Source organism: Halyomorpha halys, unplaced genomic scaffold (genome assembly GCF_000696795.3).
Source record: "Halyomorpha halys isolate HHAL.00 unplaced genomic scaffold, Hhal_1.1 Scaffold305.1, whole genome shotgun sequence".
Classification (NCBI taxonomy): Eukaryota; Metazoa; Arthropoda; class Insecta; order Hemiptera; family Pentatomidae; genus Halyomorpha; species Halyomorpha halys.
The window spans coordinates 836,591-861,052 of record NW_027105918.1 but is presented as its reverse complement, the minus strand read 5'-3'; the positions used below and the strand labels follow the sequence as shown (position 1 = coordinate 861,052).

The following is a 24,462-nucleotide window of genomic DNA, read 5'->3' as shown; positions in this document are numbered from 1 at the left end:
ATCTACATAGATGAATTTAAACTTTTTTTTTTGCTTGAAAAAAAACGATGCCTAAAATAATCCACAGTATTGATGACTCATATATATAGTAACATTTTTAGGAGTCATAATATTTAACATCTTCCGTAGTTATTTAAGAACCCTTAAATGAGAGTTGAGAAAATAAAAATTAACGGCACTGTTCCTAATCACCAAGATTCTAACAATAAAGTAGAAGATTTGTAATATGGAGAGGATGACCCAAATATAAAACTAGAATTTTAATAGATTTGGTTCAAACATTTCTACTCAAAACAAGACTGTTCTACATCAGCTTTTCGAATCCAAATGACACACTTTCTTCCCGGACTAAAAACAGCGACTGTTCGGAAATTCCAGTACTATGCCTAACATAAGGACGTGGCATACATAACACCAAGGCTCAGCTCATCAGATGTCTTATTCATCGGCTTCCTTTTTTCCAGGATATGTTAAAGTCGTATGACTTAAGATGTCAAAGAAGGAGGACTATTAAATGTATAGATCTATTTTTCCTGCCAAATCAGTTTCCAATGGACTATAAATTAGTCGTTTTTCCTATATCACACTGCTTCAAAAATCGAATTATGAATCATTCCGTATAAATAGTCTATTTATTGAAATGTACGATGGATTGAGTGTACAGAATTGCTAAGTATTGGGCCATTTCATATGATTAATGTTAATTACGTTTAAGTTTACAGATTATAATTAGTTATTAATCATACTATCATACCAAATTGATTGTACATTGTTTAGTATGGTAGTATAGTAGAAATTTGATCATATTTATGATTCTCGCCGTTTTTCAATTTCAGGAACTTTTAAATATTGCTCGATCAAACCTGTCTCCTTTTCCTGTTTTAAGCAAATATTTCAAAAGTGATATAGAACCATGGCTCACTGGGGGGCTTAGTGAGGTGGATCCGGCCGATAAGGATTGTCTTTTTTGTGTTATGATCTCATGTGAGATTGTGATATGTCGTACATCGACCAATCAACTCGCTATAATTGTCTGTTTGAAAAGTCAGATAAGTAAGGCTACCACGGAGGGCGGGAGATGATGGTTTCACGCTGTTTTTCAATTCCAGGTGCTTTTTAAATATTGCTCGATTAGACTACCTTAAAGTCTTCTCTTCCCGTTTCAAGCAAACATTTCAAAAGTGATATAGGACCGTTGCTTGCTGGGAATCTTAGTGGGGCGGGTCCGGCCGAGAAGGATTGCCTACTATTAAAAATGATCATGAAAACACGTGATTTTCCAGTAAGTTATTTTTTATAAGTTTAAACTGTGACACTCGGTAGTCCAAGCTGCAAGAAGTATCACCACGGCGTTCGGGTAAGTGTGTGTAAGGAACGGAACATTCGCCGGTGGTTTGAAAAATGTTTGGCTAGTGTAACAGATTTGCATAACTTGCCCAGAGGAAAACCTTCTCTAACAATTGACAAAGATGAAATTAGGCTTACTTTTTAAGAGATCCTTAACTAAACAGTTAAAGGCTTGCAGCACAAGTGAATACAAGTGTATCTACAGTTTCTCGACACTTAAATACAAGCAATTAGTAAAGTAAAAAAGGTAGATATAGGATATCTCATGAACTTAATGAGTGGCAGTAGCTGAAGTGTTAAGAAACATACTAGGCAAGCCTTTTCTTGAAATAATAATCGCGTGTGATGAAAAGATTATATGTGACAACAGGTGTCTTCGGGTCAGTACTTAAATATCGATGAAAGACCGGGACACAAGCCAAAACCAAATTTGCGTCCACAAACATTATTGTTTTCTGTGAGGTGGTCAATGGCAGAAATAATTCATTTCCCTTTTTTACCCAGAGGTGAAACCATCACATCCACATCGTACTGCGGTGGTATTGACACATTGCATCGACAATTTGTCAAAAAACATCCTGCTTTGAATCATTGGAAGGAACCTATACCTTACACGACAACTCCAGACATCAAGTCTCACGATACGGTGAAGAAACTAAACTAGCTGTGTCACGAAGTCGTTTCATATCCACCTCATTCGCTAGGCTTATCTCCAACAGATATCTATCTCCTCAGAAATTAAATTTTGGACTTCTTCCTTAAATTTTAAAATTTTTGAAAATGATTCTTAGGTCAAAAACGCATTTTCTGCCTTCATTCCTTCCAACATCCTGAATTTTTCAATTCTGAGATTAAAAAGTTGAAAACAAGTTGGGGAAAATGTATAGAAAACAAGGGTAAATATTTGAATAATTTTTTTTTTTTAAATTTCATAAAGTTGTTTTACCCAATACCCATTTCTGTGAAAACTGACATTTGATATGAAAGGACCCAATATTTTTGTTAAGGAATTTTTGAACCTTACTACTTTTGCAGGCCCTCCAAAGTTCTATTCCGAAAATCCTAACTGGTTTTACAAATGGCTTGAATAACAATTCTTAGTTTAGGGAGTTTAAGTTCCCTGTAATGTTGTTTATGTTGTAGTGTTATGTTAATTCTGGTATGTGTATTCCGCACTTCTATGTACTATACAAGATGCTTTGCTACGTTTTTGTTAAACACAGACATATATAACGCATCTGCAGGCAATTATTTCTGCGTGACTTTGTCATCTGATTACATTTAATTTTCTATTTATCTTACTACTCCTAGTTAAAGAAGGAGAGCGAAAAATTATGGATGTTTTGGGGGAATCAGAGGATAGCTACGTCATTAGGAGTATTTATGATCTCTAGTTTAAAATGTCAAAGTGAGTTAAATGGAAACGGTTGTGTTAAATAGAGAAATACTTCCTTATTTTAGCATGTTAAAACTATATAACATTTAACATTAGTTGAGAGACAGTTAATAGGTTTGCTAAACGCAGATTGACGTCACTTAACAGACCACCTGAGCTCATCACCATTTTGTCTGTTGTCGTTTTGTTAAGTTGTATTATTTTTATTTCGGACGTTTTTAAACTCATAAATTAAGTAATGGATAAGGATAATAATAAAATAATGAAAAATAAAGGAGAGAAAACTAGGGACAAGTGAGGTGGATGAAAGATGATGCAACGAAGCTGTTGGAGATTTTATTATCTCCTAAAGATTACAAGGTTAAAAACCAAGTTACTAGCAGCTCATCTGCATTTAACATAGAACATGGTCTTTAAATTAAGCTGCACTTAATCCTACACTTATAACGTTTAGAAAATTAAAACTTTTTACATTTGACACATCATGAATAACGCTAGTAAGAAATAGAGAAGATAAAGTATACCGGCATGAGGAACATCCTCAGGTTACGGGTATGAAGATAAACCTACTTCTGAAGAATCGGTTAGTGAGATAGCATTTGAGGATAAGACAAAAACGAGAAAGGCTGATTTATTTTCTAAATTTGTAAAAGTTGCTGGGTTAAAATCAAGACGCTATAAGAGCTCGAATTTTATAAAACCGGAATATTTTCAGGAGAAAGTATTCCTCCCATTTCGGTGACATTGACAAATGGCATTAAATTTTTGAAGTGTTTTCATATTTTCCACACTTTAAGTTTTATCTTTATCATATATTAATGTATGTTATTATGACGCCTGTTTAATGTCATGATTCTTCTCATTTAGAGATGGACTGATTAGAATTTTAAAACTCCCACATGAATTAAATATCAATATATAAAATGTATAATTTCTATGATAATTGATCAAGTTACGGTATGCTCACCAGAACTAACGTTTTGACGGTGAAAACCGACTTCAGTTAAGCGACGCGCGACGCGACCATGACCTACAACCAGTTTTCTTGGGTTGTTTTTCCGCCTGTGGCTTCTGTCCGTGTTGAAAAGCATGTGTATGTGTCCAAAAACTTTTGTTTTTAACTATTTTATTTTTAAAAAGATAAGTATATTTTTAACGATTTCGACGTTCAGTCAATAATTAAAAACTATTCTTCGGCAACGTTTCGAGATTTTATTCTTCTCATATTCATACTCTGTATTTAAAAACTCAATTTTTTTTTTTTTTTTTTACTAGGTGTTTATTGTTGACAGTAGGTTTATATGAGGAAAAGATGGTAGGGATGCGGTCACTGAAGATATACAAATAAGTAAAACTTATTTATTTGAGCCGACGTTTCGAACTGAATTTCAGACCTTCATCAGACAACAAAACGAGATCGCAGTTTTAATTCAGAGAAAAATAATAACAAACAAACTTGGAAATATATATAATAATAAATTAAGACGATAGTAGTTGATAAAATACTAAAAGAAGATAAAGTATAATATTAGGAAGGAATTTATGGAGTTTGTAAAACTGTCCCGAGTGCCAGAATCGACCAAAAGCCTTTTCTACATCGAAAAAGACTCCTGTGCAGTACGTTCTGAAGAAGACGAGACAACGTCCACTACACGATGTCATTGCTGGATAGTGGAGTGAGATGTTCGGAATCCAAACTGATGACATCTGACATTTAACTTGTTTTTTAGGAATATTCCACTGATTGTACCGCTACCTGGGGTTACCTTGTAACTTTAGGACAGTCTGTAGAACGAACCCAGAGAAAGAAGTAACTCCAGTCTCGGGTTCTACATTTGCCCAGTACAGTATAATACGTTACAATATGTCCAGTTAAAAATAAAATAAAGACTATTTTTGTCAGATGGGCCTCTATTTATAATTATTAAACCAGGGATATATAAAGCTTTTTGAGTCTTGAGTATGATTCGAGTATAGGAGGCGACTGACTACTTCACTTCATGTTTCTTTTCCGGTACACAACTTCATTAACAACCCAATAATATGTTAAAAGAGGAAAATATTAATTAAATTAATATGTTAAAGGAGATATGTGATAAACTGTCTCCCTAAGGACGGATGTTTTTTTTTTTAATTTAATTCATTTTTATTTATGATTCTATTTATGAAATTCCCAATAGCATGTATTCGCATCAAATTATTTTTATTTTAACATTTTTCCTAACTTTATCTTTAATCTTATTCTTAGGAGTGATAGGATTATTTTTATTGTATTTCTTTTGCAGTTCAATAGTATATTTATATTATACATTATTTAGATAAGAACATTAACATCATAAATATATATACACATGGGGACCCATGTGTATATATATTTACACATATATACGCAGGGTGGACACCCAGCTTAATAAGTGAGAAACCTGGGTAAAAATCTGGCCGTCGAGAATAATTCTGACCAAATCCCCTCCTTGCACAATCGTTGGTCTAGTGAATTCATTATACTATTGACCCTTCATGAGTTGTAGTGGTACAGATTTTAAATTTTTTTTACATTAATTTAGTTAATATAATAATTTTAATTAATTAATATAATGAATATATATATTGGAGGATTCCCTGAGTGAAGTTATGACTGGAGGACTGAGGAGAGAGAAGTGCCCCTCCACTGTCCCAGTAGCCTACATCTCCAGGACTCCTGAGCTCAGTCTTAGTCCAGCAGTTGCCCGAAGAAGTCTCTCTGCCTGTCCTGGATTATCCTTCACCAGAACTTCGGTTCAACCTCTCCCCTTCTAGGATTTACTGTTGGAATATTGGTTATTTCAGGTGAGTGAGGGTATTTTCTGTTATTGTTATGGGCGAGTGATGTTGATACCGCTTTTCTGTTAACCGGTTCCTCGAACAATACTTTTAACTCTTTCAATGCGGAATGGTCGCTATTTTTTAATCCCTGATATAAAAACAAATTGTGAGCGGTTCATAATATGAACTTCAATATAAACTATTTATTGTACGGAAATTTGAAAATGCAATTGGTCTTCATTGTTCGGATAATAGATATTTCCTGATGGGCAAGTATAAATTTCAGCGCTTGCTAACGAAATCGTCATCAGGTCACATTAATATTTATTTTTTTAGAGCGTTCTTTAATGTCATCTGTCAGTAGGCAGTTGTAACTTAACAGATAACTCGTTGTTAATGCGTACAGCAAATTTCTGTAAGATGTGGGTACTAAAATAGTATAACAACTTCATTTGGAAATCATGTTTCGATATTGGCAGCAGCTTTATGTGCTAATAATAATAATTACAGGAATCATATTCCGATACCCCCAATCGTTCTCTATATAAAGATGTCCTGTAACGCCCTTCCTAACCAAAATCTACTAATCAGTTTTAACGCGATCCTCCCATCTTCGTTTCGGTCTATCCTTCGGACGTTTACTATGACGTTCAATACGTTACTATGACGTTCAATAAATAATTTCTTGCATGCCCAAAGAATGCTCTGTAAGTAGTCACTTTATTTTATGGAGGTTACTCCGTTATATTTCAATAAATAAAAAAATATGATAAAATCATTTATGTTAAACAAAGGAAAAACCTTTTTTTTGTGTGTTTTTTTTATAAGCAATATCGATCATTTATTAATTTCGGGACAAAAACACTATCTAATTGTGATACAGAAATGTTGAAGCTTTGGTTAAAGTTGCGAAATGAAAATTCTTAAAAAGAAAGTTCACTTTTTGTTTGTTGATTCTTCTTTCAATACGTGGTTTCAATCATATAATTTTTTAAAAATTAATTCAATATTTATATATTAATTGTTAATATAATTAACAACATTTTACTTTTAATATATCTGCTATGTTCTCCATAAAATTATGGGTATTTCTTGCTTGCTCACAGTCGGTTTGAGGTAAGATGGTCAAGTTGCCGTTTCCTTTTGAAATCCATTAATAATGTAATATTAATGGATTAAACAATATTCTGTGCGATTTTTATTTGTGTTGAAAATTTTATGATTTATTTGAGTTTTTTTCAGTTATGTTAAGAAGAAATCGGTTGATTTTATTGTACTTAAATGTTTAACGGCGTTTTATGAAATATTCTGGATTATTTTAATGTTGTTAATTTTTGTAGTTCTTGAAAATTCAGTGTGTTTTTCTAGGGTAGGTTAACGCTGACAGAATCGGTAGAAGTTTCGTATCAGCCTTATTAGGAGAAATCCTAGATTTTGGATCTATTCTATAAATATAAGTAAAATTTTTTCAAATGGTAAGATGGTTTATGCTTGTGATAAAGTAAACACATGGAACAATGAGTAAAAATTATAGCTTTTTCAATGCCTGCACTATCTAATAGTCATCGATGATCAAATATTTTTTTTAAATTCGTAATTTTTGTTTTACCATATCAAGAAATTCCATCGGCTGTCAACCCTGTAATGCTGACCTCACCGGAAGTGGTCGGAGGGAAAGAAAGTTTGACGTGTAAAAGCCATATCCGGTTAGGTATCGAGGACGCTGCAGAAGAAGGTACTTCGTCATTTGAGTTATGTCTCTATCTTCTCTTGTAGCCATGCCTTGTGGTTTTCCGTTCATACTGCTCAATAAATTTAATAACTATATATAAATGATCAGTTTCTTTTGCAAGATGTTAATATCGATTTTCTGCATAAATCACATATTGAATATGTGTAATATATAGATGCTCATGATATTTTACATGAATCTTAATAAATCTCTCTATATATATACATTAATGGATGATGAAATTTAACTTATCAGACCAATTTAATATAACTAATATAATATAATATTTTTTTTAAATACATGTCACACATAGTCACGGGTTTAGTTATTTTGTTTTATCGAATTGGTGTTTTATTAAATTATGTATATCTTTTTTTATCACCAGTGAATCGGGATGGCCGGATAAGCGGTATTTTACTATATAACTGTATTACACCTATTCTATAAAATTATTACAAACAATTTATTTCCTATATAACATTATCAACACCTTGGCGCCCGTCATTAAATATTGTAATATTGAAAAATAAAAAATTATTTATAACAATATTTGATAAAAATAATAAGCAGTCACAAACTTAATATGATGAAAGACAAGAGAAAACAATTTAAATTAAATTAAATGTAAAACGGAATAGAATCAATAATTTCTATATGTCATTTTCTCATCTCCAGCCAAATTATAAATTTAAATTTTTTTTTTTCTACGAGCTATTAACCATTTTGTTCTTGCCAACCATATTGATCAAACACTTTTTTTTCAAAACGATTTTTATAGTTTCACCATAGCCAATAAATATATTTTATAATCATTAATATTGAACGTCTTGAATACGACCTAACAATAATTAGGACTCATAGTATTATAAAAGATGATATTAACCTTTTTTTTTTTTCAAGAAAACGTTTCTAATAATTTTTTTTTACTTATTTCGATGGGGATTCAACCATAAATAATTGAGTTTATTTGAACAAAAAATAAACAAATATAATAAAAATGCTAATTGGGAATGTTTTTAATTTTTTGAATTATAAAGAAATTATTGCACTTCCACAATCTAGCACTTGGCCTTAGGTTTTTTTTTTTAGTTTATGTTCTCAAGAAGCCGATGCATATTCTTTCAAAAATGTTTCATTGCCAAATAGAAATAAGGGTTCATATCAATTACACATAATACATTTACTTTTTTATTTGTTTTTTTAAAATCTGCACCGCTACAACCAATGAAGAGTCAGGTGCTTAGTAATTTCTAAGGAAGTACTATTTCCTGAAACATCGGTCATATAAGGAGGTGATTCGTTCAAGATAACGCCCGACCACCAAATTTTTCCTCAATTAAAATTACTCATTTTATAGAGGTTGGGTAGGTCCCAAGAATGTTTAGGAGAATCTGAGAGATTTTGAAGTATTTTTAATTCTTTTACATATTGATCCACCCAAATTTTTATTAAACCTGTGTTGCTGAAATTTATAGATCAAGTATGAAATGTATTCTTTGCTTGCAAACAAATACTTTTATTTTATTTACAAACATTTTCTTACAGTAATATTAAAGTAAAATCAAAATTTTTCAATCATAAATCTATTCGTTCACTGCTACTCTTAGTTTCAGGAAATTTTTATTTTCATTGTTGGATAAAAAAGTTATGGAGATCATGAAGTTATATATCCGTTATATCTAGTGATCCAATTCACCACCATAATTTTACGTTACTACTTCCATACAAAATATCGTGATGATATTAAGGTTACAATGATGATAGGAAAAAAAAGAATACAATTTTCTTCATTGTACACCTTCATTTCTTCGATTCCTTTTCCAAGACAAATGGTGGGAAACTCTGATCTGGAAAGTTGTAATGATCGGATATAGACATCTGAGGAAGAAAAGGTTCCTTGCCGAAAGCTGTACAAGAAAGGAATGAATTCATCTTTCCTTTTTGAAGGCGTGCCTAACAAGAAGATTACCGAAGATGGGTTCCCAGGAAGTTGGTGAAAGAAATTGAAGAACATTAACAATTGGGTTGTGGTATGACAGGCGTTTTGCGGTTTTCATTTTGGGATTCCGCAATTCTGAGAGAATTTATGCTTATATATTAACATACATATTTTTTTACAAAATATATAAATAAAATATACTTGTGAGCAAGATTTTAAATGCTTATAAACTATAATTAGAGGTTTCATCATAGTCAACATTTTTGGACTGCCGAAAATTAAACTAAAGAACATTAAATAATTATTTAGATCCAAATGAGAAATTGTAAAAAAAAAAATTTCGAAACTTCATAACCCATTAAAAGAAAGTACATTCTGTACGATGCATCGGAAACTATAAAAAATATCGGATATTTTTTTACCTTATGTTAGTATAAATTAAAAAAACCAAAAAAAAAACCGGTTTGAATGTATTTCACCTTTCTCTGAGATTTCATTACTTAAAAAAAAAGAAATAAATCTGTTATTTTTTCTCATTAAAACAAACCTTTCTAAATTTTAGAGAGGTATTTGAACTGAGTTTTTATTTTCTTAGCTTGAATTTTTTTTTCGTTTTGATCGTGACTGAGACAAATACATGACACATTATGGAAACTGTAAACTCACTTATGTATCTATTTTTGGGTTGTTCAAATTCGTATGCTTGTAAATAAGGAAACTTAAATACTTTTGTTATTATTGCTCCATAATTTTTTTAAAAATAGCTTTACAGAAATAAAAAATAACTAGACTATTGAAAACAGACTAAATAACTAAAATGAAGAAACATAATTAAATAAGTTAGAAACAATAAAAATTGTTTTAAACGTTAAATAAACATTTTTAAAATTGCACCTTTGTTAATTTGTAAAGTTTTACAGATCATTTTATAATTCAACGTTATAAGATAATGGATGAATTGAATGGCTTGAGGCAAGAATTTACGCATTTTAAAACAATTGGAATTTTGTCCAATCTGTTCCATAGTTTCTTTATGTTTATTTAAGTACAAAATACCAAACAAAAGGCAAAAAGGTAGTCATGTAAATATATACACACGTCAAGATAAAATTAAAAATAAAAATTAAGAAAAAATATACTAACTTCAAAACACATTGCTTATACATAATACATTTTTTTTAAAAATAAGCAAATACTTCAGAAGTATTGCTAACACATAATTGAAAGAATTAAATAAAACAATAATGATATTCAATTTATTAATTATTAAAAATTTATAGTCATTGATTTAAAAAATAGTAAAAATTAAACGAAACAAACTGTCTAATACTATCTTATATAATTACATGTTTACCTATAATATGATGAATATGAATTATACAAATATTAAATGAGAGTTATAGATTTTTTTGAAATTGATCTTCCGAATAAATGTAATCAAGTCAATGTTGTCATAATTTTGATCCATAACAAATAACACTTACAATACACTTAGCATTTTTTTAAAAATATAATGTATTATTTTAATAAAATATATTTTTTAAATTTAATTTTTATTATTACCTAAAGCTCTTGAAATTTGTATCCCTTGAATCTTTAATACCATCGACTCTTAAAAAAGAAGAACTTATTTATTTTGCTGATTTCTCTGTAATAACGAACCCTGATTTTTTAAATGCCGTATTAATAAACGTAAATTTGTTATTTAGCGCTGAAAATAGATACAAATTTAAGTATAATTTAATATAAATTTAAACATACCAATCATTCCTGTGAATTAATTGACTAGTATTTGAATTAATTACAACAAAGAGTAAAATTAACTGACCCACAAAAAGCCGCCTTGAACTTGGCCCTGACCTTGCCCTGCACCGAGGCACCTTTCACCAGCCCACCGTGAGCTTCATCAGCTGGACCGGATTTTGTTTTTATCTCTCTGGCATCTAAGTAGGCTAAATCGGTATGAAAATATTAAATAAAATATAAATTAATACATTTAATTATTGATGAATTTAATATATAGTCAGTGAATGATTGTATTTATATTTTCTAATTTAATTATTGTACATAACTACAATTTAATTATTTATTCAATCAAGGTTAATAACTTCAATAATAATAATAACTTAATAAACTTCTCAGACGATTAAGTAATAAATCGATATATAACAATACATATTGATTGTTGAATTTATGTATTTAATTATTCTATTCAGATTCGCTACTTAGGACTCCATCTTGACAAGAGACTTACTTGAAATCTCCATAATAGACTGAAACGACAAGAAACAGCTCGTAGATTTCGATTGCTACAACATCTACTTGACAAACGCTCTAAACTTCACATTCACCACAAAAAAATATTATACACTATTATAATCAGGCCAATTTGGACATGTGGAATTGAGCTCTAGGGCCCTACCAAACCATCAAAATCCTCCGTAAAATCCTTGATGCTCCTTATTACGTCACAAATAAACTCATCCACAAAGAACTTAACATCCCTTTCGTTGTAGATTTGGCTCGAAATAGATATGCGTTTTGTCATTTCAAACTCCTTACCCATCCTAACCCATTAGTTCTTATTCTATCACCCTTAACAATCCCTGATAATCCTCCGAGGCGTCTGAAAAGAAAATGGCCATGCAACCTTCTAATTTAAAAAAATTTTGAAGTACCACCATTGGGTGGTAGATTTTTAAATGTTTGAAACATTTATCCAATTTACTTATTGATTTTTTTTGTACAGTTGTAAATTAAAATGAATAAAAAATTTATTTTGAATCGTTGTATAATATAGTTAATAGGATGGAATACTGGAAATTCAATTCATAATTAATGCACAAATATTTTTTAAAAAAACAACAACATTGGTATGCTGTATATCAAAACTTTGAAGCATGAGCCCCTTTTTTTTAACGCTTCAGACTGGTTCAAAGAGTTACAAAAACATTTATTTGAAAATCTATTTTTTTTTCCTCTGTGTCCAGTACAAGTACAGATTTTGGTACGTAATTGACACTATATACACACATTATAGTTCAAAAAGCAATATTAATTAGTTAAATTTGGTATGTGACCATAAAATCCATTACAGATTGGTGACCATTTTTCTGCTTGTTGTGGTTCAGAAAAAGAATTTAAGATAAATGTTCAGGAAAAAGGCGACTCCGTTTTTCAATCTTCTTGTTATTGAGAAAGATAATGACAAGCCGTAGATGGCAAACACAAGTGACAAGATAAGTCGATGACCTTTTTGGGTTCATCTTTTTGGTACACTTTGACAGTTCGGAAAAGTTTACCCCAAAGAAAAGGTCTCTTCGTTGTTCACACCTGATTGACAAAAACCTCTTTTGGGTACCCTGATATAGGGAGAAATCTGGCGGTTAAGCTTGATATTGAAGAAATCACCTCCTTACACAATCCGTTATTCAAGAAAAATAGTACTTCCTTATGTACTGAACTCCTGACCCTTCATGGGCTATATCGGTACGGATTTTATTCATAACTTATTGGAGTTATTCATAACTAATTTTTACTCTTCTTTTTTTTTCATAGATTATTTCTCATTATTAGTAAATGTTTCCGAGGTAAGATAAACCCGGCTCTTATCATTGATTGTTGGTGTTATAATCTCGTTTAACTATTGTAACGTCGTTGTACACTGAATCACATAATAAGTGAATATTTTAAAGTTAACTTAATAAATAGTTATAGAATACTAAATACTCACATACTCAAATAGACCCATGCATGATTCTCTTTTAGTGGTACGTATGAACTTGTTCACCGAAACTCAGGAGTGTCCCGGGTATCTTCATTGCTAACATAATGCTATCTTCTTTTTAAAACGCTAATTAACTCGATTTATCTTCATTAAGTTGGCAGTGCCAATGTCTGATTCCAATCCATCTTGATGCGTAGTTTCATGAACACAATAGATATCATGTTGGGTCGTGATTAAGGTGAATTTTCCAGTGGATGGACTTGTAATTTAGTTTACGTGAGTTAGGGTCAGTGAAGCATAGGTGTGATTGTGCTATGATGATTCCTTTTTCTTCAGCGTTCGTTAAAGCCTCAAGGTTGCCACTGATATGATATACACTGATATGATATACAATAGGTAATGACGGAACAAAAACTCTCCGACAAATGGTGCTCAAGAAAATTAAAGAATCTATGGAAATTTCTTTATCCATTCCGCATTTACACCTCCACTGATCGCAACAGCCCCAATGAAGCCTTGCAGAGTGAGTTGAATCGTTAGCTATTAATAAATGTCAGTGCAAAAGTGGTGTAAGTCAAACCCAGAGATTGGAGGTATTTAAAATTTCAGGGATAGTTGAAGTTTTTAGTGAAATATAGCAGGGTTTTTGTGATAAAATTAACTAGTCACGAAGTTGTCCCTCACTTTTAGTTAATCGACTGATTAATCAATTAAATTTATATTTTTTATGTTTATTAATTTAGATGAGAACAGAATGATTTACATCACTTTTACTCTAAATAGTTTAAATAATAGAAACTATTTCTTAATTGTTTTTCTTTATCACAAACCGGATCATCTCTCAATTAATAATTTTAATTAATATTAATATTTGATTTAATATTAACATAATTAATTAGTAAAAATCCAATACATTTTTTATTTATTTTAACAAATAATTATTTATATATGTATATTTTTTTAATGTACAAACATTGGAAGTTATTCGCATCAATAGGTATTTGTATTCTTAACATAATTGTATAATAATATGATAATATAATAATTTAATAAGGGCTTAGCTAACCCGGCATCCAATCACTACCAATCGCTGACTACACGCGCCTACCCTATGACGCCTAGTAAAAACCAAATCTACCAGATCAGTCTTGATACAATCCTCCCATCTACTTTTCGGTCTACCCATCGGCTGTTTACCCGGGGTTCTGTGTTTATTAACATTTTAGGGATCCGTTCATTACTAGATCCCACAACATTACACGGCCATCCTATTCACCGCAATGTCATAACCTCAATTATATTCACTCAGTTGAGCGTTGGTTAGCCTTCTAAACTCTTCGGTTAACTCATCCTTTTTTTGGTTCGAATATTTGACGTAATATTTTTGCATTAGAAAAATGGTTATGTAAATTCGAGCTTTTAAGTTTCTGAACAGAAGGCATTTTTAAATTTCTATATTGATTAGCTCGTATCAATATCGAAATCTAAAAATAACAAGCATTTCCCGTCTTTAACCTTTCTTTTATTTCCTTATCAATTTCGCTACAGTTTCTGATTTTAATAAAAATTAATGTTTTAGTAAAATTTAGAATCGAAATTGAGATTTGTCATCTGTCCATGAGATTTGTCAACGCCATCTTTCCTGAGAGTCGGAAAAGGGCTCAACCGTGCATGGGCGTACCCAACGGGGAGCAGGAGAGGGCAGATGCTCCCCCTCCCCCCATTCCTATATATTTGGGGAAAAATTGCAATTTAATAATTTTTTTTTTTTCAAGAAAATGCTAATTATAATAATAACCAATAAAGTACTACGACAATTATTTATAACATTCTTAAAATTTTGGAATCATTCGCCTTTTTTGTGTTGAAATGTTATAATCTGATTGACTATGGCTTGCCCTCTCCTAGTTTTGATCCTGGGTACGCCTTCGCTACTGTAATATATGACGTAGGATTTACTGCTTCAAAACTGTGCAGTCCATTATTTCACTCTATCAGTTTTCCCAACCCACGACCCGGATTCTAGTAGCTACAGACCCCTCCAGGATTTCACTTTGATCATCGTTCCATTTGGTGTGGAGTGTTTATAGTGGGGAGAAACTTAGTATCCAACTTTAGTACCATAAATAAAATTAATTTATGGTAAAAAAACAATATATTTATTTTTTCTAACATAACTCAAGATCCAGCCTAACCGGATATTTGGGCATAACCGCTATGAATTTTTTTTCGACTGACCGCCTCAACGGCATGGACTCCTTTCGCCTGATGAGCTGTAATGGTCCTAGGTAACTGTAGCCCTAATTACAGGCGAGTATCCTCTAGATGGTGCTGAGTGGCCAGTGTTCCAGTTTGGACCAGTCCCTCTATCGTATATTTAGCCCGAATCAAGTCCGGGTTTTCTCTTGATATCATAACGAGCATTTTCCTCCGGGTAATTGATTTGGTCCTGGTTATAACGAAATTAGAAAATTTACAGTTTTAATCGCATCCGCACTCCTATGACCTAATTACGAAGCACACGACTTCTTATTAACCTTATAGGCCGATGACTGAGATGTCCGCGAGATATCTTTGGAAAATGTTTTTTTTCTAACAAATAAAAAATTGGAAAATTTCTGATTGACCGTATGTAATATATAAAAGGAAGATAGTCCGAGCACGGTAAAAAAATAAAATAAAAATAGTAATTAAACTATTTAAAGTAAGATAACGTTTCGTCCCACGTTCCATGGCTTCATCAGGGCTAAAAAAAAATACAAAAAACAAAAATTAAGAGTTATAGGGAAACGTATAAATAAACAACAATTACAGAAATGTATTAGACAATTAATGACAACTGCCATTACCAGTGACGCGGTGAGAGGGATGCGCTGGGATCTCAAAGGACTCTGCTCTACCCCTCATAGGCGGGGGATAGAGTGGGCTCAGGAATCCTGAGGTAAATATTGTATATAAGAGTTTAAATGCTACTGGTGATTATTTTATTTTTTCATGTACGTAGTTTGATTATATTTATTTTATTTATCCTCCTGTTTGTATATATTTAGAGAGAGATTTTATTTGTTTTTAGTATTTTTTTTTTTTATTTATTCTTATATTATTTTATTTTCGTACGAATGTAATCAGTTATCACAATTACTTTGTCCAACAACTTTGTGGCAGATTGTAATATTCATTAAAAAAAATACAAACGGAAATAATAAAAAAAAAAATAGATAAAAAGGAAATATAAAAATACATTATACATTGAAATAAGGGAAAATAAGGGAAATAAGATAAAAAAGGAAAGAATGAACAAAATGGGACACCCGCCTTACTGAATGGAAGTAAACACAAAAATGAGATAAAGATGACATGAAACCAAGAAGATAGAGGAGTAGGGTGGTTAATAGATACGTTAAATTTGAAGGTAAAATATATAAAATAATATTAAGGTAAAGATAATATCACGAAATATGAAATATAGGCAGGCATCAAATGATAATATACATAACAAGGGGGGAAATTACATAAAAATTACATTAATGGATAAAATATAAAATTGAAATAAAATCAAAAGAATGGATAAAATAAATATAATATAGTCAAAAATATACTGAATCGAATAGTGCCACAAATGTGTGTACATTTATATAATAAAACATTAATTATAAAGTAATAAATGAAATGTAATGTGGGGGTAACAGATGAATATAATATATACAAATAAAAATATAAAAGATAGGTGATGAACATTAAATATAAAGTGATAGATGAAAGTATAAGAAGAAATATGAGATAAATATAAAACAAACAGAAAAATATAGTAAAATAAGCATTATTGTATGTTCTGCATCAAACAATAAAATAAGTAAATTATTTGTCAAGTTAATAATTTGTTTTACATGCACATTCAAAATTTCGTAAGAGAAGCAATGGAAATATTTTTAACTTCAAAGTTACAATAACACATTTTGGAGCATTTCTGTCATAATATTCTTAATAAACCCTGATTTTTACTTAGAAGTCTTGAACCTGCGAGATTTTTTAATTGATTTTAGAATAAAAGGTGTCTAGCAATAGCAAATCATATTTTTCAAGGTTTTTAAAATATATGTTTTTCAGATGATTGAGGTTGAAGTTAGGTTGCTTAAATAAGAGAATTTGATGAAGCACTATTATAATTCAATTCGCAGTCGATTGCTTTTAACGCTTAAAAATCAGAAAAGGTAAATAATTAAACTCTTAACAAAACAATTAAACAATATAAAAAATAAAATCTGTACCACTAAAACCCATGAAGAGAAATGGTTGCAGTAAAATACAAGTAGGCACTGTATAGACCAACGGTTTTGCTTTAAGTTGATTTGGTCAAAATCACGCTCGACTGCAAGATTTATCCTCAGTTAAGGGTAACAACTTTATGAACCTGGGTGGACCCCGGACGGCTTCCAATTTCACAGTGTTGACTCATGGCTATAGTAATAGAATAAATAATTATCAGTCAGCCGGATTCAGACTCCGGGTCCTTGAAGTTAGTAGCACAGTGCCTTAGCAATCAGCCACGCCTCTCGGAAACAATATAGTTTCACAAAATATGTATTTCCCGTTCCTCCCGCGGCCCACACTTAAGATGCTCGGCTCCTAACTGTGGTCCCAGGACCACTGGCTGGGAACCATCGGTCTAAAGGTTGCAGTTTTATCAATCATAACGGGAGATTAAAGATTCATCATTTGTGATCACGGATAAACAAACGTTACCTGTTCCAAAACTTCTGACTGAAGCGGATTATGTTTTAGTACAGGAGCCCAATGCATAAACCCAAAACATCTTTTATCTTTTACTATTATCAACAAGCTAATTAATTTAATGAAGTAGCGATTTTTTTTTTTTGGTTGTAACTTCTAAGTTTAACCCTAGGAGAAATGTTACCATATTAAATTGTATTCAGTCTGATTAAGCGTAGAACAGATACCTTAACTTATATCCTAAATCGTCTTAAACAAAAAACATTTTTTTTCAATTGTTTTCCAAAACAGACACATTACTATATATGATTCCATGGAACACAAAATATAGTTGGTTATAAAACGGTAATTAAACAACTAATTAGTTCGGTGCAGTAACGAATCATGAAAGGTTTCGTCAATTCTACCGTCAATATGCGTAGAATACAAAATATTCATACACAATAGGGTTCAAGAAGATCTTGTAGAATGTCATAAGTAATGGCCAAAGATAAATAATACGAGTGTAATATATTTTTATTTAGTATAAATTTTGACTGAGAGGGCCGTTTGCTCCTTGAAGGAGCTATAAAACATTAAACAAATTAACATTCAGAGGCTCCCCGTAGCCTAGATTCCTCCTCACTCTGGCCCCGTAACCTTCATTGTGAGCTTTCGACTCTCGCTATATATATGCCATGTCAATAATATAATGTCGATATAGCTGTCGATATAACTTTTACTGTACCAAGCCATGAAAGCATAAAGAACAGAAATCATGAATATTTTAAAGATCAACAACTATTGATTTAATATTATTTATGTATAATTATAATAGTAATAACAAATAATAACCCGAAGGTTTGAACCCGATACCACCAATCGTTCTTTATATAAAACTGTCCAGTATCGCCCCTCCTAACCCAAATCTACTAATCAATCTTAATCCTCCCATCAACGTTTCGGTCTACCACTCCGACATTTACCCGTCGTTTCAGTGCTTATTAGTATTTAAGAAATCCGTCCGCTATTAAGTCCTGTAACTTTACACGCCAATCCTATTCGCCTCAGTGCTATTACTTGAATTATATTTACTGGTGCAGTTTCCTCAATTTAATGTTGTGTTCTCTTCCTGATTCTCCAGTTAATTCACCCATTTTCGGTCCAAATATTTTACGTAATACATTATTTTTAAAAACCTTAATGCGCTGTTCTTCCCTTACTGTAAGAGGAAATGTTTCGCATCCATATAGAACAGTGGGAAGGATAATTGTTTCGTAAATTATAACTTTTATATTTTGGACAAAAGGCACGAAACTAATCAATTTCGAGATTGAAAAATAACAATCATTTTCCGCCCTTAACTTTCGTTTTTTCTATTTACCATGTAATGTAAATAGTTAAACCTCTTTACCTGTTCAAATATATTTCCTCCCATAGGTGTATCACCGAAATAATAGGTGTATAACCTGTTTCTACTACTAGCCAAACACTTTGTATCCGTATTTATTTCGAGTCCTAGTTCCTTACTAGAGCTTATCAACTTAATTGTGTTCAGTTTTATAGTTTCCTTGCCCTCATCTAATAATACCAAGTCATCAGAATACCCAAGCATGAGTAATTGACCACCTAAAGTTACGTATTTCATTTCTAATAACGTATTCAACCGCTAGATTTAATAAGATAGGTGATGAAGAATCGCCTTGTTTTAGAACCGGCCGACATCGTAAGCCTTTTTGAAATCTATTTAAAGCTGATGAACAAGAAAGATAGAAAAATATAGTACTATTCACGAGCCCACCATTGACACCAAAACGCAGCTAATTAGTTTGATAAAGTAAAAATTTAAATGATTTTCGAATTTTTTTTTTTTGTTTTTCATCTATAAATTCTTAATGGTCAATCTTAGCAATTTTCAAAGTTTTTAAAAAGTAATAATAATATAAGAACATTAAATGACTACCATAGCGTAATAATTCGGTTAGGGGCTAACTTTGAATCCTCATACTGGACTTTAAACACATGTACGGACGGTTTGGAGAATTATATAGACTACTAAATAGAAAAATCACAGCCTTCAATAAATAACAAATTACTTCTTTACAAAACAATAATAAAACCTATCTGAACTTATGGACAAGAACTGCAAGGGAGAAAAAAAACTATATATATTAACTATATTTCATTTTTATGACTTGTTTATATTTTCATTTATTGAAAATGTTTACTATTTGCATTTTTTATTTTAGTTTTGTTCTATTAATGATAAAGAGGGAGGAAATATACATTGGGTTGGAGAGAAAATATGAAAAAAAAAAAAAAAAAAAAAGGATAAATGAAGTATAGAAAGAAGAAAAAATAAAATAAAAGAACCAAAGTGATAAAGCAACAACATAAAAAGTCATTACTATGACAAATGTCATTACTAGCTCTTTATTATATATTATTTAATTGATTATGCCTATATTTTGTAATATGTAAAAATAATATCGAATTAGTTTTAAGTGAGTATGCAATCCGATAGAGTTGGGAAGTACAACTTTTTATAATAAAGTTTTTCTTTCTCTTTGGCTTATTTCAGTTCCGTCTATGAAGTCGACCTTAAAAAGACTCGTTAATTTTACCTTAAAATCTCGCGGCAAAGATAGCGCATTTCATGCCTTTTAATGTAAGACAATGAACCTTGGTCACGGTCTATACTCATGTAATATGGCTCTAATGATTCCGAGGGCGATTAAGTCATTATCGTTAGTTCTGATGTGGTATCATGATTATCTACTTCATACGATAGATTTCTTTATGTTCCATTATAATATCTGGGTTAATGGCTTTAGAAGTTATTGGATATGTTCTATCCCGTTGAAGTTCACTTGATTTCACTTCAAGTTGGTAGAAGTGTTGCTCTCCCTTCGAGATGAGTGTTGTTTTATATCATGAGTCTTAATAGAACTAGATGTAATCTAATATTTGAAAAGTAATAAAGAACTAAAATACAAACATTTCTGGATTTTTCATCAGAAAAATCATGAATTACTTCTTCAATGTGTTTTCCTTTAATAATTACTTAATTCTACACCGATATCAGTTACAAACTGCTTAATCTACCTTGGAGAAATCGCACTTCTCAATTCTTGATTTCTTTTAATCCATTGAGTTTGGAGAACCGAGGGATGTACGATCCTGGATATCAACGTAGTACTGATATTGAGGCACTGCATAATGACGAGAGGTTCTTGTTTCACATGGCTACCTTCCCTGAAAGAAAAATAATGGTTTTTTCAAGATGTCTTAAAGTTTTAAATTTTTTACATTAACATCATAACGGTATTAAGAAGTAAACTACACCAAATTAACGGCGTGCAATTGCATGCTTCTTCTTGCAATTGCAATGCAATCTTCTCTGTTTTCCCAATTCCCTATTAGGAGAGCATGAACTGTGGCAATGATCATAAAGAAGATTTTTTTTTAGTAGCTTATATTTAAATTACATATTCTGCCAATGGCAATAAGTATTAGTATGTAACTACACAACCATACTACATATACACATTAACTTTAAAAAAAAATGAATAATAATAACGAAAAATACAATAAAATAATTAAGTATTAAGTTTTTATAAATAAACTTAGGTGAATAAATAAACGATTAAGAAAAATAATGTATATAAAGTTATATAGTAAGGGAAAGTATTACGATCGTGTAAAATTAAAAAAAAAAATACTCTAAAGCACCATTAATTTTGCATATCTAAAAAATATTAACAGTTCTAATTGTATACTATAATACAAAATATTAACGAATTTTATGAATAACCAAAGAAGAAAAAATGAACAACAAAAGCATCCGATTTAGATGGGAAGTGACGAGATTTCCTGATTGCATTGCAGATTGGTTATTGTTGATAAAATGTTGTATTTTTGGCAAGAACTACTCTCTTATTGGTTATTCCCACCTCTAGAAACACCAAGTTGTATTAATATGAATATACATATATATTCCACAACCCTCTTAAGGCTCCCACCTCCCATATTAGAAATCTCATCACCAATGAGCTCGTTGCTAGCTGGAACACAATGTGGAATGCTTCGAATAAATCACCCAGCCTTCACAAATACATTACATAAGCACAAACTAATACTCATTGACTCAATTCCTTACACAACATGGCAACACAAAATATTACTGAAATGATTTAATATTATGACGACTGACAAGTGTGATGAAGAAGGACAAGTGCACAACTTCAGATATATACTTTATGAATGTAAACTATATGAGCGACAAAGAGTTGAGCTAATACAAGATGTAATATTGAAACAAGGTAATTGGTTTGAACCAAAACGCATACTTTCTACTAAATTTAATACAGACTTGCTAAAATTCATAAAACAAATTGACTTTAACCAGCTGAGTAGTTATACAAAGGCAATCTAAAACCTCTTGTGTTTGTTGATTATTTTTTTTTCCTTCATCTTTTTTTTTTTATTATTAATTAATTATGTGATTTTTTTAAATGTTATAAGCAATGTAAAAAATTATATAAACTCAAATCTTTTGTATTGTAAACACATAATATATGTAGTATGCCTTTCATAGCATGGAACATGTATAAAGGAAATAAACTATCTCTTTATGGGGTTACCTTAAAGGGAAAAAAATATATATATACATATAAAATGGGAGTGGGTAGCTCAGTGTTAAGGCATTATGCTAAATACTCCAAGGACCCTGGTTCGAATTCGGCTGTGGCATATAATTACTTTCTGTTGGACTTTAGTCGTGAGTCAGCCCTGTGGGTTCAGGAGCCCTTGGAAGTCGAGCATGATTCCGGTCAAATTATATATATATATATATTAAAGTTTAGGTTATTTTCAACGTTAAGGTGAAGTAGTCATGAGCATTGTAATCTAATTATCGCAATAAAAAATTGCAATGCTCCCACCCGTAGCTATCTTACCATCTTTTCTAATGGAGCCTCATTAGCCCTAATACTTGCTCCACTTTTATGTTCATGCATTTAGTCATATTCAACCCTCAAGTGAAGGTTTCTTTATAATTATGGTTTATAGTGGTTTAGGTCTATGACCTAGGTAATTATTATCCGAATGCAATTATAAAAGTTGGAACATTTATTAAAGGAGAATAATTATTAGACTGTAAGATAAACTCTTGTGTACAAGAGATATTCCTATTATTATTACTAACTAACTGGCATCTGAAACAAAAGTTTTATTTTTTAATGGGTTAGAGGAAATGCCAAGTTTACAAAACTATATTGCTTGTAACCGTTGGTCATAATAATGGCCCTATCTAGAGCGAAGAGCCTGAGCGAAAAAATTGACATTATATGACGAAAACTTTGATAGCACTTTATTGAATTTTTATTACATTGCCAATAAAGAAATTGGAGTCTGCCAGATGTTAAAAATAATTGTTCAGTAAAAGCTCCGTATCTTTTAAAATACCTACACACTAGAAAGCCTAGTAGAACATCATTTAAAGAAAATTAATTCGATAAAATATGAAGCCTAAAAGAGCTATTTATGTTCAAATGTTCCTGGGATATACTTTTTTAGAAAGTACCATTTCATGAAAAATGTACTAAAAATGAATAATAAGTGAATTTATTTTGGGAAATCTAAATCTCAGGAATTATTAGATGTATAGATGTCTATTAGCACTCAAATTACAACTAGTTTATAGCTTTGAAGTAATTTATGTCATTAAAATAATAAGTTTAAGAAGTATACATATCATTAAAATAATATATCAACTAATATAAACTACTATATAGTACATTAAACAATTTTTAATTTATTGCTGACAGACATGTCCAATAGTTCCTGAGATGTAGTTCTTCATAAATTAAAAATTTTGTCCGAAAATCCAGAAATCATCAAAAATAAATTAACAATATTATGGCATAAATCGTGAAAAATACTACTCCTACGAAGATAAGAGTCATAAACTATTTTATAGCACATTAAACTAGCTTTGATTTGAGTGATAATAGACATCTGAACGTCGCATGCTTTGTGAGATAAAGATTTATCACAATAAATTCACTACCTACTGATTTTTCAAAACAGCTCTATTAAGGTTTATATTTAAATAAATTTGTTCTACTTTAAATGATGTTTTATTTATTTTTTCAAGATTTGGAAACAGATGCCATAATGTATTCTCCCGAACTATACTTCCCAGACTCATGAATTTTGACTAGTGATACGCAAATTTCATTAAAGTAATCTAAAACTTCGTTGAAATAACTGAGTTTTTTTTCCATCAAGATCTTGTACTATGTGTATTATGATCAACATTTGAGGAAATTTACCCTTCGAATAGATTTTCAAATTCATATTTACAGGGAATATAACTAACTTTTGCAAATACTACACATATTATTAATGTATAATTAGAGTTAAGAATTACTGGTATAACAGTTATTTTAACGAGTACATTTTCAAAAAGAAAGTAGACATTCCTCTTTAGTCTCTAGGAACGTTCGCGTGTCATCAAATAGTACATTAGAAAATATCGGAAAGTGTAACTTTTATCGATCCGCGGAGATGAAAGACGCGATGACCGTCCGTCCTTGCAACACGCCATTTTCACGCACTTTCCCTTGTTAATGTAATTGCTAATAAAGAAATACGATTTTCCTTTCGCCTTGGCGAAAATACCTGTCATTATTAACACAAGTGAATTTATTGATTATGGCCAATTTAAATAATAACAATAACAATGGAAAATAAATTATAACTTATTAAATCTCTCTCTCTCTCTCTCTCTCTCTCTCTCTATATAT

At 31.0% G+C, this 24,462-nt stretch overlaps 1 protein-coding gene across 1 annotated transcript in view; it reads left to right on the top strand.

Annotated features, from left to right (window-relative positions):
• Positions 1 to 5,429: 5,429 nt before the first annotated feature.
• The window catches only part of LOC106681029 (uncharacterized), a gene marked incomplete at its 3' end in the record, with an annotated part of 68,197 nt that continues 49,164 nt past the window's right edge, over positions 5,430 to 24,462 (top strand). The window contains 1 exon segment of the mRNA XM_067053579.1: positions 5,430 to 5,569.